This window comes from Microtus ochrogaster, unplaced genomic scaffold (genome assembly GCF_000317375.1).
Source record: "Microtus ochrogaster isolate Prairie Vole_2 unplaced genomic scaffold, MicOch1.0 UNK112, whole genome shotgun sequence".
Taxonomy (NCBI): domain Eukaryota; kingdom Metazoa; phylum Chordata; class Mammalia; order Rodentia; family Cricetidae; genus Microtus; species Microtus ochrogaster.
The window spans coordinates 225,562-239,649 of record NW_004949210.1 but is presented as its reverse complement, the minus strand read 5'-3'; the positions used below and the strand labels follow the sequence as shown (position 1 = coordinate 239,649).

General features: G+C 38.0%; 1 protein-coding gene across 2 annotated transcripts in view; it reads left to right on the top strand.

Moving 5' to 3' along the window:
- The first annotated feature begins 858 nt into the window (after positions 1-858).
- The window catches only part of Zc3h12b (zinc finger CCCH-type containing 12B), a 199,980-nt gene continuing 186,750 nt past the window's right edge, over positions 859-14,088 (top strand). For both annotated transcript variants that reach the window (XM_013355308.2, XM_026778207.1), the window contains exon 1: positions 859-1,332. The gene's annotated coding sequence lies outside the window, so the exon portion shown is untranslated. The remainder of the gene's footprint in view (positions 1,333-14,088) is intronic.

Sequence of the window (14,088 nt, the reverse complement as noted above, 5' to 3'; positions counted from 1 at the left end):
CCGGCTACATGTCAGTTCTTAATATCCATATCTTAACATTATCATGTAGTTTGGGAACGATCACTGGATGCTCGTTAGTTCATGGGTTCACATTGATTTATTTTCCAGATGAACACAGAAAATGTACACGGTCCTTTTATATATTTCAATCTGAGGAACTGTGAAACCAGTCTAAAGCTGGTTGACTAAGGGCTGGCATCAGAATTAAATCAGAGTACACTTGGAGGACTTTGTTAAGCTGGAATGTTCAACCAGTGTGTGTTTTGTCTTGTATTGTATACAGTGATGAGCCATTGCCAAACAGCTCCTTTTTACTGAGTGTTTACTCTGTGTCACAGTGGGTTATGTCTGTTAAGCCCTGTACATACTTTCTCTCTTCAGTCTTGTAAGTACTCAGTGGGTACCATATTTCTCATTTTACAGATGAAGAAACAGATTTAGAGAGGTTAGTTATCTAGCCCGAGGAAAAGAGCAGAAATTCAAATTTGGTTGTATTGCCAAAACCCATTCTCCTAATCAGAGGCAAGTGAGGGATGGAAGTTTTATAAAGATCACTCTAGTAGAAGTCTGAGAAAAGACTGCAGGAAAACAAATTAAAACAAAAACAAAACATTCCCCATAGCTCAGATGCCAATACGGTAGCGGATCTTATACTAAGTCTCCAAGCCTCACCATTTCAGAACATCCTGGACTTCACCATTTCTGACCTTGACATTAGGGCCTCCCTAAGAAGTGGGGTCTTGCTCACTTTTTCTAGGTCGAGAACCAATTGGTCCAAGGATCAGACAGCCGCACCAGTGGTCCCCGGCGGGGTGGGGCGCATGCGCGCGGTTGCTAAGAAACGGCGATCCAGGCGCCGCGGTGGTAAGTGCGCCGGGGCTGTGTGTGTAGGCAGCAGCGCCAGAGGAAGAGGAGCACGAGGATGCAGCTGCTACCGTGGCCCCAAGAGGGAGCAGGCACTGTTCTGTGGTCGCGGGGGCCAAGAAATTGGAATTAAGCCTGGGGGTCCTGTTGTTGAGGTGACCAGGGCAGACGGTCTTGCCAGAAGCTCAGGCCTAGTATCCGGGGAGAGTTCGGTCCGCTGGGCGAAGGCCTGCCGCCTTTGCTTCTTCCTGGCCCTCCAAGTCGATGGTGGTGAAGTTGGTGGCCGCCAGAGGCACAAGCACCAGGCTGCTTCTCATGCACCCAGCTCTTTTCTGGCCCTGCTTGGACAGCTGCGACGCCGCCTCCTCTCGCCGGTGGATCCCACCCTCAGCGGCGGGGGAGGGGGAAAGTTTTCCCCTCTGCCGGGCTGCGTGGTGCCGGGCGACAAGGAGACCTTAGGAGAGAGGGGTGAGTAGTGGCACCTCAGTCGCCAGGTGCTGGAGCTGTTTTCTGGTCTCAGGGTATCTGGGGCCCCAGCAGGTCAGGGAAGCTCTGCTTTCTCATTCAGAAGCTTCCGACACCCTTCCTGCGTCTGCTCGCGGGTAATTTCTTCCAGATAGTTTTCCTTCTCAAAGGCACCGCTTTCTGATCTCGACCCTGGCTTCCAGAAAAAAAAGTGTAGGTGATTAAGGCCTGGCAGTGTTTCTTAGATGCTGATGATTCGAAGTACAGTCATGCACCCTCGTCTCTGATTTCCAGACAGATTCTCCTAGTGCCTTGTTCACCCATTTCTCCTTGCTCTAACTGTGGCTCCGACTCTTAGTCTCAGGAGACAGTCTGACCTGACCTCAGGCTTGTCAAGAGCCCATCCTCCACATTGCTGATGCTTCCTGACTGAAAAATTGACCAGATAGCTTGAGTGGTGCCTTAATTTTCAGTATTCTTTATACTCGTGTGCAGTCAGCTTCTGCAAACCATATGCCTAGCTCCGGACTCCTAGCATGTTAGACTAGGCAGATATTATGTTAAATAATCATAATAATAATGATAATAAGACAACACTAGTAACATGTTCTATTTAACAGCCTAAGTACCATCAAACTTGAGACGTAGACATAGTAGATGATTGACAATAGGGAGAACACGTTCTACAAAGTACTCTTCATGCAGAATGACTCACTTCTGCATTTAAAAATGTGTTGACGAGACTTAAGATGCTCCAAATAAAAATATGGATGGTTGTGATCTTTTCGTTCTTCGTAAAGTAGGCTAGAGTCGGAAATAGTCACTTCCCAAGAACTTTGGCATGAGACACCCGGAGTGAGAGTCTGGATACCGTGATTAGATGAGGCTCTAAAGTTACAAGGTGTTTTGACAAGAATATTATTTTGAGGTGCGAGACTGCTTTTTCAAAGGTAGATGGCTGAGAAAATTTACAGTTCCTGTTGACCCTTTCCGAAAGTGAGCTCAGTTTGAAATGATGTATAATTTTAATTGTGAGGCACTTCTGTGGGCTGACAACAAAAGATGGGTTCCTTTATTTCACGTTCTTCCATTCTGACAGTTTTAAGCCATTTCAGGTCTCTTATCTAAAAAGAAGTGGTGAGAAAGAAGCACAATGATGAGAAGGCTAAATTTAGTTTTCGGTAACCCTTTTAAGCTAAGGAACTTTAAAAAGGATGTAGATGCCATTCGTGATTAGGTAACTTCGGCTAGTGAAGCTGCCAGTTTTAAATCTGGCAGTTTAACACTGCCAATTTTCTGATAGTTTTAGGTAAAATGCTTTGTATGGATTGCTTTTGTGTTTGAGATACTCTTGTGTTTAAAGTCAAATACCAGGGAAGAATAGTTTTCTACCTCAGTGTGAATTATCTGTTGTGCAAGAGATTTTAAATTTAGAGGTGGTTTCTGTCTGGGAAAGGTCTTGGTGAATTCGACTCTTATTTATTTGAATTACTATTAGATCTAAAGGAAAAGAATTCCATGGAAATATGGCCAGAGAGTTACCACGTTTCCCAGAGCTTTCACACGAACAGTCAGAATCCCCTGATAAAATGGTATTGTGTTTTCCAAGTGCTGTTTGATCACTGAACCCTGCAATGAAGTTTGGTTTTGCTTGCTTTTTCTTTTTAAAAAAAAATTCATAGACTTTTATTAAGCTTTTATTTACTAGATTCAACCCAGTGTCCACCACTGTGGTGGAATTGAAGAGATTAGATTAGAAACAGGTTCCAGGTCTGTTGGTGTTGCTCGGGACACAGCACCTATCTAGCTTGCACTAGAGCATAACTCCCTGGGTCCAAATGCCAGTAACTAGTAGCTGAAATAAAAACAAAACACCAATAGAAACGGTTCTGAGGAATTTAATTGCAGATAAGATATATTAATCAGAACATAGAAAAGTACAGAATAAGAGCTAAAAAAAATGAAAGTAAAGGGAGATCACCAAAGGCTAAGGGTTGTCTGGGAAGGCTTCATGTAAAAGCCATCTTTCTTGAAACTTTAGGCTTCTCTGGAAGGAGGAAAAGTTCATCGTATTGCCATTCGATTAACTAAAAGGGAAAATGATTGCCTGGAGCAATTAACTTTCCTGAACTGAGCAAACTTTTTATGCTATATTATAATTTGATAAATAAATACTAATAACTTTGTAATGTACATGTTATAGAAATTAGTTTATAATCATCCTATCCTGGGGCATGTGAGAATGTTTTCTAAGAAGATACAAATAATTAAGTTAATATATTTTATAAATGTGCATTTTTTTACTGTATAGTAAAACACGGCTATACTTGAAGTGTTTTATACAAAACTAGTATAATAAACAGAACCTTATATTATTAATATTCTCCAAAGTCTGTTTCCAGATAAATTTTATGAGCAACATGAATTTTTATTTGTTGAATTATATAACATTGTTTATCATATACTACTATGTATGATAAAGGAAAGAGCTATATTAGGGTCTTGAAATTGATACCTGTCAAAGTTCTAATATGTTAATATTTGGCAAGTAACATATGTTTAAACTTCAATCATAAATCTTTGTAAAACTTACTTTGGTACATTTTAAAATTTTTTGCTGTTAAAATTTGGTTACATGTTAACAGTCCCTAGGTTTTGGCCAGCTATTGTAAGCTAATGTTTTCATATAGCAAAATAACAAACCATACTGCAATTAGAGATGATTATTGATTTACTCTAACTTCTTTCACAAATTTTGTACAAATGCAGTACGAATTCACTGAAATCTACTTTTTCTTTATTATGATACTATTTATTCCACTGTTTGTCTTTGTCTGACCACCACTAGTACTGCATCCTATCAAAGCAGACCATACATAATTAAAGCCAAGTGAAGGGTAGAGTTCCACCCTTAAATATTAAATAGCCATTTTAGAAAACACATAATTGGTGATGGAATGTGAGCATCATTTGTCAAACATGGAGAAGCCAGATAGCATTTGCTACGGAAATGAGGTAAGAAGGAATATTTCAAGCTGCTTAAACCGTTGTCTTAAAGAGACTTCCTCCACTGTCAGAGAGCTTGGATAGCCTCCTGGTCAGTCATCTGGAATCAATTCTTCTCATAATTGATGAACTTGGCTTCTACTTTGGAAAGAGAACCACTTTTTCCTATACTTCCTTGTAATATTACTTTAGTATTTTCACAGAACTAGAAGATTTTGGGAAGATTTTTGTTTCTTTTCTTTTTTAAGGATCTTGGTTTTTATAGTTTTAGGTCTTTGCCATGCTGGTTTGAATTTTCTACACTTGTAATTTTCTGCAAGTTGTATCTTGTATGGAGATCTTCATTGGAGCTATGCTTTTCTCCTTGTACAGGTTGGCTTTTGTCAACTTGACATAAGCTATTTATTAAGTCATTTTTTGAAGAGGGAATCTCAATTGAGAAAATGCCCAAACTGACCTGTGGGAAGGCCTGTGATGCATTTTGTTGATTTAAGATTGGTGTGGTAGACCCTAGCCCATTGACGGCCGGGCCGACAGTGGGCAGGTGATCCTGGGTTCTATAAAAAAGCAGGCTGAGCCAGCCACAGGAAGCAAGCCAGTAAGTAGCATCCCTCCATACCTCTGCTTCAGCTCCTGCCTCCAGGTTCTGACTTGAGTTCGCTCTTCAGCTTCCCTGGATGATAGACTACAAGCAATTAGATGAAATATACTTCTTCCCCAAACATTTGGTTTTGGCCATGGTGTTTTGTCGCAGCGCTAGAAATCCTAACTAGGAGACTTCTCCTCATTGTCATCTTGTTTATCAACTACTTTCCCATTTTGTCCTGTGGAATCTTTCTACCACTTCCAGGAGGCAGGACACTTTCCAGTTATACTTAAGAATTTTACATGCTCTTCACCATCGTCTTCTTCCTCTGCATCTTCTTCCACAGCTGCTAGGTGTTGTCTACAAGTATGCACAGGTCCTGACCCATACTTCAGCCTGAAGGCCACAGGTGGTGCACTTTCAAAGTCCCCAAGGGAAACTGCCAGTTTTACAGACATTTTTCAAGCTGCCTGTGTTAACTTTGGCTGTGTCCATAATATATGATTCAGCATTCTGTAGCAATGCTGGGCAGTTGCAGTAATCGGTAGCTGCCAGTCAGCCATGAGAAGAACAATGCTCCTCAGTGTCCTGTGTTGCTATCCTGTGATGTTCAGTAGGTTATGCACATGAAGTCCTGTTTATATTCACAAAGTTTTGAACTTTTGATTGAGTTATTGAGATGTAACCACATCACAAGTTGAAAATCACCTGTATTATATCAAAAAGTTCTATGTTCTCTAAGATAACTTCGCATTTTAGAATTACAGGTGCAAAGAATATGCACACTTGCTCTAAGAAGTAATACACCCAAAGTTAAATTTGAGGCATCTGTATTTTTCATAAGTTGTTTTTTCTGAATACAGTAGAGTCTTACATGATAAATTTATTACTAAAAACAATAATTCAGTGTTTCTGGACTCAGCAAATATTGATATTTCATAAAATCTCGTTTTATTGTTTTCAATGGTTGGGTGTTGGGTGGAATGTTTTCAGTTTCTTGACCTTTTATTCAAAGACCTGAAATAAACAGATTGCAAAGTAGCAAGGCATCTTTATTTAAAGTAAAGTCAAGAGCAACAGCAGTCTACACAAATGACAGCACTTAAGAGTTCTGATTATGGTTTGATGCTTCCTTTTGCATGCAGTTTTAAAATGATCCTGTTCTAAAGTATGATCTTGATGATGTCGGTGGACTGAAAATTTTCTGCTTGAGCACATGTCTAAAATAAGTAATGGGAACTTATTGGAATCATGACCTTTGTCCAACAATCCTCTTTGTATTAAATTGTCCTAGAACATAAACTTCCCTACTAAGCAAAAGATACTGATAGTCATTTCAACATGGGAAGAAAACCAAAGAGTGAAATGCATTCAAGTTTTTTGCAATAAACCAAATACATCCACATATAAATTGGAAATTAATATTTACAAGGAATGGTTACACAGAGTTCTCATCTTTTTATGACTTGTTAGTGTTCTTTGAATGATTGTCATCCAAAAGATAACAATTCATATTGTTTCCTTGTTACACGTTCATCACTGAAGTTGACTTTGTCACTGTTTTATTCTGTGATAGAATTTCATAACACTTTGTAAATTGCCACAAACATTAATTGAAACTTGAAATTGAACTTTCACAGATAATAATGAGAAAAATACATTTTATAATAATTGTTGTTAGAAACTACTATATAACAAGTGTTGGTGCCTCTATATCCTTTTATAGGCCTGAATTCTTGACCTCCTAGTTAAACTCACTTAATGCTGGGGATATTATTCACTCTCACTTCCGAACTAAGCAAGTTTTATAAAAGATGCACAGATATGCACATATATACATTATAGAGTATATTAGTTATTTAGAAGGTGTGCCTAATAATCTGAAAAGTTATGTGCATATAAATTCAACTATTTTTACAGCTAAGTAATTTGACTGAAAGTTGTGTGAAGGAACATTATTGTTCATGATTTTAAAAAAGTGTACTGTGTCTAACGAAGGGGAACAAATCACTAGGTTATGTACATATTTCTTCATTTATTTGGTTTTTGAGACAGGGTTTCTCTGTTCTGAAACTCATTTTGTAGACAAGGCTGGGCTTGAACTTACAGAGATCCGATTGTCTCTCTCAAGTGCTGGGATTGAAGGCATGTGTCACCACACCTGGATAACTAGGATTTTATTTTAAAAACAAATAATTTTCTATTTTGAAAAAAGTAAATTGTTAGAAGTTTCTGGGATGACATGTAGCTTTTTTCACCCATATCAATTCAAAGTTCATTATTTCATATTCACAATGTAAACATCTTATTGTCATATTATCATACTTAGGATTTAAAAAAATATTACAATAAAAGTATACTCTTCTGTTTTTCCATTCTGTCTCATTGCCAGTATTTTTTATTTATATAGTATCTTCCAAGATGAATTCAGAATTTTCCCATTCTATGGTATTTCTTGACATCTACCTGAAACTACTTTAATATATATTAAATATCTGTGATTTGATATATAATATGATATAATATTATACACACAGAAGTTTTAAAATAGAGGGGAAGCTGAGCTAGGATGTTAAAGGAAAGGAAAGGAAAGGAAAGGAAAGGAAAGGAAAGGAAAGGAAGGAAAGAAGGAAGTTTTGTTGTCTCCATAATGTTCGAACATCCTTAGTGCTATTTACCCCTTTGCCTACCTCTCTCCTGCCCTATCTTCTAATCCCCCTCCTTACTTTCAACTCCACATTATTTCATTTTCGCAAACTGGAAACTAGTCCACATATGAACAGTGATATAAGATTTTTAATTGCAGAGGCCATATATAATTACATACTTGGTTTTTTATTTGTTTCCTTTTTATTTCTTTTGGTTTGAGACAGAGTTTTCTGTAGTTCAAGTTATTAGCTGAGGATAACTTTGGCCTCCACTTTCCAAGGGCAGAGATTCCAAGTGTGTACCATCACATCTGGCTGGAATGTATCATATACTAATATATTTAATGGTTGTTACTGAATTTAATACATATCTGCACATATATATTCAATCTCCCTTTCTATTTCTGTTCAAGAATAACAATTATTAGATTATCTTTATTTATTGTGCTTGCTTAATTTTTATAATTTGCATGTGTATTTTTAAAATATTTTATTTTATGTGCATTGATGTTTTGCCTACACTTATCTGTGCGAGAGTGTCAGATCCTCTGGAACTGGAGTTACAAACAGTTGTGAACTGCTAAATGGGTGCTGGGAATTGAAGCCAGGCCCTCTGACCCATGCTTTTAACTGCTGGGATATCTTACCAGACCCCAGTTTATTCAATTTTAATGTATTGTGTCATTATTGCTGCCAATTAGTCTGAATACCTATGATTCCATAGAAACATAAAAATTGAGATATAAGCCGGGCGGTGGTGGCGCATGCCTTTAACCCCAGCACTCGGGAGGCAGAGGCAGGCGGATCTCTGTGAGTTCGAGACCAGCCTGGTCTACAGAGCTAGTTCCAGGACAGGCTCCAAAAACCACAGAGAAACCCTGTCTCAAAAAAACAAAAAAAAATTGAGCTATAAGGGCTGGAACAATAGTTCAGTGGTTAAGAGCACTGGCTGCTCTTCTAGAGGACGCAGGTTTGATTCCCAGCAACTACATGGCAGTTCACGCCTGTAATTTCATCTTCAGGGGATTTAACACCTTCATACATGCAGGCAAAACACTAATTCACATAAAATAAAAATAAACAAATCATTTAAAAATTGAGGTACAAAAATAGATACTATATTTTATACTTCAGTTCTTAATTTTCAATAATTTTGTGGAGAATACGTCTAAAATGGTTGAAAATTTGAATTTTTATGAAGTGGTATGTCTTATGATTTACTTGTAGCAATCAGAGTTTGGCTAATCTTTAGGGATATTAATAAAGAGATGAGGATGATTTGTAGTTAATACATCAATGGATTACATGTAAAAATATTCCTAAAGCACTTGAAGATATCTTTAAGTAATTTAAGTATCCATTCTCCAATTTTATTTATTGCTTTATTTAACAAATCTTTATGTAAAAAAATTCACAAAGTTAATTTAATTTCAGTCACTTTTGGAAATTCTTTATAAATTTTAACATCAGTATGTTCCAAATTGCAAGATAAAATTTTATTAATTTGCACTCTACTAATCAGGAATTTGTTATAGTCTGAGTAGATGTAGCAGTCACACTATTTTTTTCTAGATTGTCAACCATATGTTAGTTATGGATTATGCTGTAAAGTGATGGAGGAAGGTCATTGGTTAAAAAATAAGGAAACTGCTTGGCCCTCATAGGTTAGAACATAGGTGGATGGAGTAAACAGAACAGAATGCTGGGAGGAAGAGGAAGTGAGCTCAGACTCGATGCTCCCCTTTCCAGGGCAGACGCGATGAAGCTTGGACCCAGGATGGACGTAGGCTAGAATCTTCCCGGTAAGCGCACCTCGGTGCTACACACATTAATAGAAATGGGCCAGGCAGTGTTTAAATGAATACAGTTTATGTGTTGTTATTTCGGGGTATAAGCTAGCTAGGCAGCCAGGAGCCGGGCTATGGGAAGAGGCCCGCAGCTCCTTCAACAGTAAAGAAAAAATAGTTGTAGTCCTATTGGAGGTTAGGAAACTGGAGTTTCTTTCCTGTATACTTGATATTGTATTCAAGTAAGTGCTAAGAAGAATTCAAGTAGGGACATTGTACTATTATAGGTTTAATGTCCTTTAAAACATCTAAATAACTAACTAGGACACTGGGTACATAGTACTATACTGTGAAAGGGGTTCAAACAGTGGTTAATAAAATTTGAGAATCTTTATTAGAAATATGTGGAGCCAAAGTGTTTCAGATTTTGGAAATTTCCAGAAATTGGAATATTTGCATGTATTTATGGATTGATTATTTCTAATTAAAATGTCAGAAATCTATTATCATATCTAAGACCAAGCATTACTGTCACGGCAAGAAACTTTGAATATTGGAGCATTTCAGGCTTTTGACTTTCATATTAGTGTTAGTCTGTGCTGAAAGAAAATTTAAGGCAGTGCCCATTGCAAACTCTTTTCAGATGCAGAAATTGCGGTAGAAATATAACCTGAGTATAAACTCTTTTACATTTGTAAACACACACATTTTTTTGATTCATCAGAGGAAGAAAGTAAAAATCACATTAAACATTGCACCCCATAATCTTAATATATACTTGTGGTGCTGCCAGAGATCTGAAAATAATAAAACTCTAGGGCTTTCTCCCTCAGTTCTAAAGTCCCACGTTGAGTGAATCAAGTGTGGTGGCATGTGTTTGTAATCTTTGTGCTCAAAAAGTACAGAGCAGGAAGATCGCTCTGAGTCTAAGACAAGCTGGACATATATAATAAATTATAGGCTAGCTTGGGCTACCATATGAGCCCTAGCTCAAAAAATAAAAATGCTAATACTGATAGACTTGTGTTGTGATACAATAAGACCTAAAGCTTAAAATATTTGATGTTCTTGGATTAAATTCCTCTGACAAGAAAGGTAACTTCTACTGCTGTTAACTTTGACAAGGTACACAGCCAGGTACACATGATAATAGTTGCTAGAGGTTTATGGTTTACCATTGATACTTTTCCAAGAGGGGATAAGAGCTAGTGCTTTGTTTTTCTGGCTTCTATAGTAATATTTTGTTTCTACTGTGTAACTCAGTGCTTTTAATTTACAGGTTTTAGATCTTATGCATAACAGCAGGGGAAGAAACCGCATGCACTATTTTGGTCAATTGGAATTGGAATAAAAATTCAGCTCATTTTTTTATTCTCCTCCTTCCCCTCCCCCAATCTCTCCTCCACCTCCCTTCTCCACGAGGTCCACCCCCACTCTCCATACCCCCACCCTGCTTTCCTTCACACAAGAACAGGCTTCCCAGGGACATCAACCAAACACAGCATAATAAGCTACAATAAGATCAGGCACATACCATCACATCAAAGCTGAGCAAGGCAACCCAATAGGGGGGAAAGGGTCCCATAAGCAGGTAAAAGGGTCAGAGACAGCATGTCCGCCCCCTAGAGCCACCCCCCCACTCCCACTGTTAGAAATCCCACCACAAGTATGCAGAGGACCTGAGTCAGACTCCCATGAGTTCTGGTCAGTTGATTCTATCGGCCTTGTTCTTGTGATATCCCTTTCCACTCTGGTTCCTACCATCCTTTGTCCCCCTCCTCCGCAGGACTCCCTGAGCTCTGGCTAGTGTTTGGCTGTGGGACTCTATGTCCGCTCCCATCAGTGTCTAGATGAAGTCTCTCTGGTCTCTGATGAGGCTTCAACTAGGCTCCAGTTCCAGAACACTCTGTGTGTAGGACTAACAGTAGGTCAAAGGTTTTGTGGCTGGGTTGGTGTCTCAATCCCTTCACTTGGGGCCTTGCCTGGTTACAGAAGATGGTTGGTTCAGGCTCCATGACTCCCATTACTAGGAGTCTTTGCTAGGGTTACTCTAATAGATTTCATGGAGCTAAGTTTCCACCTCATCCCAGAAATGCCCCTAATTCTAATTATCTCCCCCTGTTCTTCCTCCCCATCTGCCTCTATCTGATCCCTCCTGTTTCCATTCCCAACACCCCTACTTTATGAACAAAATCTATTCCATGTTCCCTTCCCAGGGAGAAGGTTATCCTTTACAGCTAATTATCAACTTATGGGTGAATAAAGAAAGACCGTGTTTATTTTTCTGATTCTGGGTTACCTCACTCAGGATGACATTTTTTCTAGTTTTATTCATTTGCCTGAAAATTTCATGATGTCTTTTTTTTATAGCTAATTAATGCTCCATTGTGTAAATGTACCACATTTTCATTTTTCTCAGTTCTAAAGTAAGAAATTGAATGAACCAAGTTTGGTGGCATGAACTTGTAATTGCTGTATTCAAAAAGCTGAGGCAGGAACATTGCTCAGAGTTTAAGGCAAGCTTGACATACATAAAAAATTATAGGTTAGCCTGGGCTACAAAACGAGTTGCTAACTAGAATAGAAATTCAGCTCATTCGTGGGTTTTTTTTCTTGTTTTTTTGGAGACAGGGTTTCTTTGCATAGTCCTGGCTGTCCTGGAACTTGCTCTGTAGACCAGACAGGCCTCAAACTCAGAGATCTGCCTGCTTCTGCTTCCCAAGTGCTGGGATTAATGGCATGTGCCACCACACCTGGCCATTTTTGTTTGTTTGTTTGTTTGTTTGTATGTTTTAAAAAAAATAATTAGTATTATTTTTGTTTCACCCCAGCTTTGCCATTCCTGTGGCATGTGTAATGAAACTTTGATGTATGTTATTCGTGAATTAGAGACACTGAAAATGTTTTACAGAGCTAGCCATCCAATTCACAATAGGAAATTTCATTAATTCTTAGTCTTTTTTTATATTTATTTATTATGCATACAATATTCTGTCTGTACAGAAGAGGGCGCCAGACCTCATTAAGATGGTTGTGAGCCACCATGTGGTTGCTGGGAATTGAACTCAGGACCTCTGGAAGAGCAGACACTGCTCTTAACCACTGAGCCATCTCTCCAGCCCCTAATTCTTAGTCTTTATCAACAGAGATAAGTAGAAGATTAGAAAACTATTTGGAAGATAATTTTGTGTAAATTCTAATCTGAGGGCTGGAGCAATGGCTCAGTGATTAAATGCACTGACCACCCTTTCAGAGGACCCAGGTTTGACTCCCAGCATCCACATGGTACCTTTCAACCATGTGTAACTCCAGTTCCAGGGGATCTGATGCCCCCTTCTGATCTCCTCAGGCACCAGGCACACAGGTAGTACATAGACAAATATAAATATAAATATTCATACACATGAAATAAAATAAAAATTTTAAAATTGAGTATAAGTGTATCTTGTTTAGGTAGACCTAGAGAATTGGTTAACTAAAGAATATGGAATTGATAAGGAATTCTCTCATTAAGGATTAACCCAAGCTGATGGTGAAGCTGTGGCCAGAATGCTTTATATAAAATATTGGAGCTATAAGTTGTGAATAATTTGTTTTTCACTCTCTCTTAATCAAAGCATTTTGGTAAGTCAGGTACAGAGGTATATTTGTAGTTCCAGATACTCCATAGACTGAATAAGGAAAGACTGCTTGAGTCTATGAATTTGAGACCAGCCTGGGTAGATAGGTAGTCTCCATTAAAAAAAAAGACAACTTTTTTGGTAATAAATAATAAAGATGTGTTAAAACCAGCTTAAGGCAAATTGTGCATGTGTATGTATATACGTATGTATTTTTAAATTAAGAATATGGAAGATTCTCATGGAAGCCAAGAAAGCATGGCCTAGGCATATGAAGAACTTCAACTAAGAAGAAAAGCAATCAGTCTCTAAGGAAACTTGTTTGAAATCATATATTCATAAGTAACATTATATTTGCTGACCAGGTTATATTTATGAACATGCATATAGGAAATTAAAAAGAAAAAGAGGCCATAAATTTGATGGAGAGCAAAGGAGTTGCCTGGGAGGAGTTGGACGGAAGAAAGGGAACAGGGAAAATGATGTATTTATACTATAATTTCAAAATAAAAAAATTATTATACACAAAAAGACACTTGAGTCTTTCAAACTGACTATTAGACTATTGTTACAATGAACCCCAAATAAATGAGATTTTTTTCTAAGGAATAGCATGCTGTGAGAAGGCTTCAGACAGAGGGGAATTTTGTCTCCTGGAAAGAGATTTCACTACATTCTAAAAACTGGTTAGAACAGGATGAAACTGTATCCCAGATAATCATGGTCACCTTGACCAGGACTGTTAGATACTTATATCCTTGGCAGTCTGTTTAAAGTTTAATTCCACTTCAGAACTCTGAAGACTTACTTGAAGGGCTTATTTGATCTCTTTGTCCCTCTTCCCAAAGTAGCCATATTGACTAAATCTCCTTTTTCTGCCTTTTACTATTAATTTAGCTCTTTTTTATTGAGTTATTGAGGAGAGGCAGTCTGACTGATTTGGGGTACAGGTTGTGACCCCTTAAGTTCCGTAACTTATACATAAGTATATGAATAGTGAATATAGTATGTGCTATATTTTTAATGAAAAATTATAAGAAGTTGAAAACAGTATAGAGAAGCAGTTGTGTTGATAAATTCATCAGTGTAGTTTTTCTGACATTTCTTTTTTT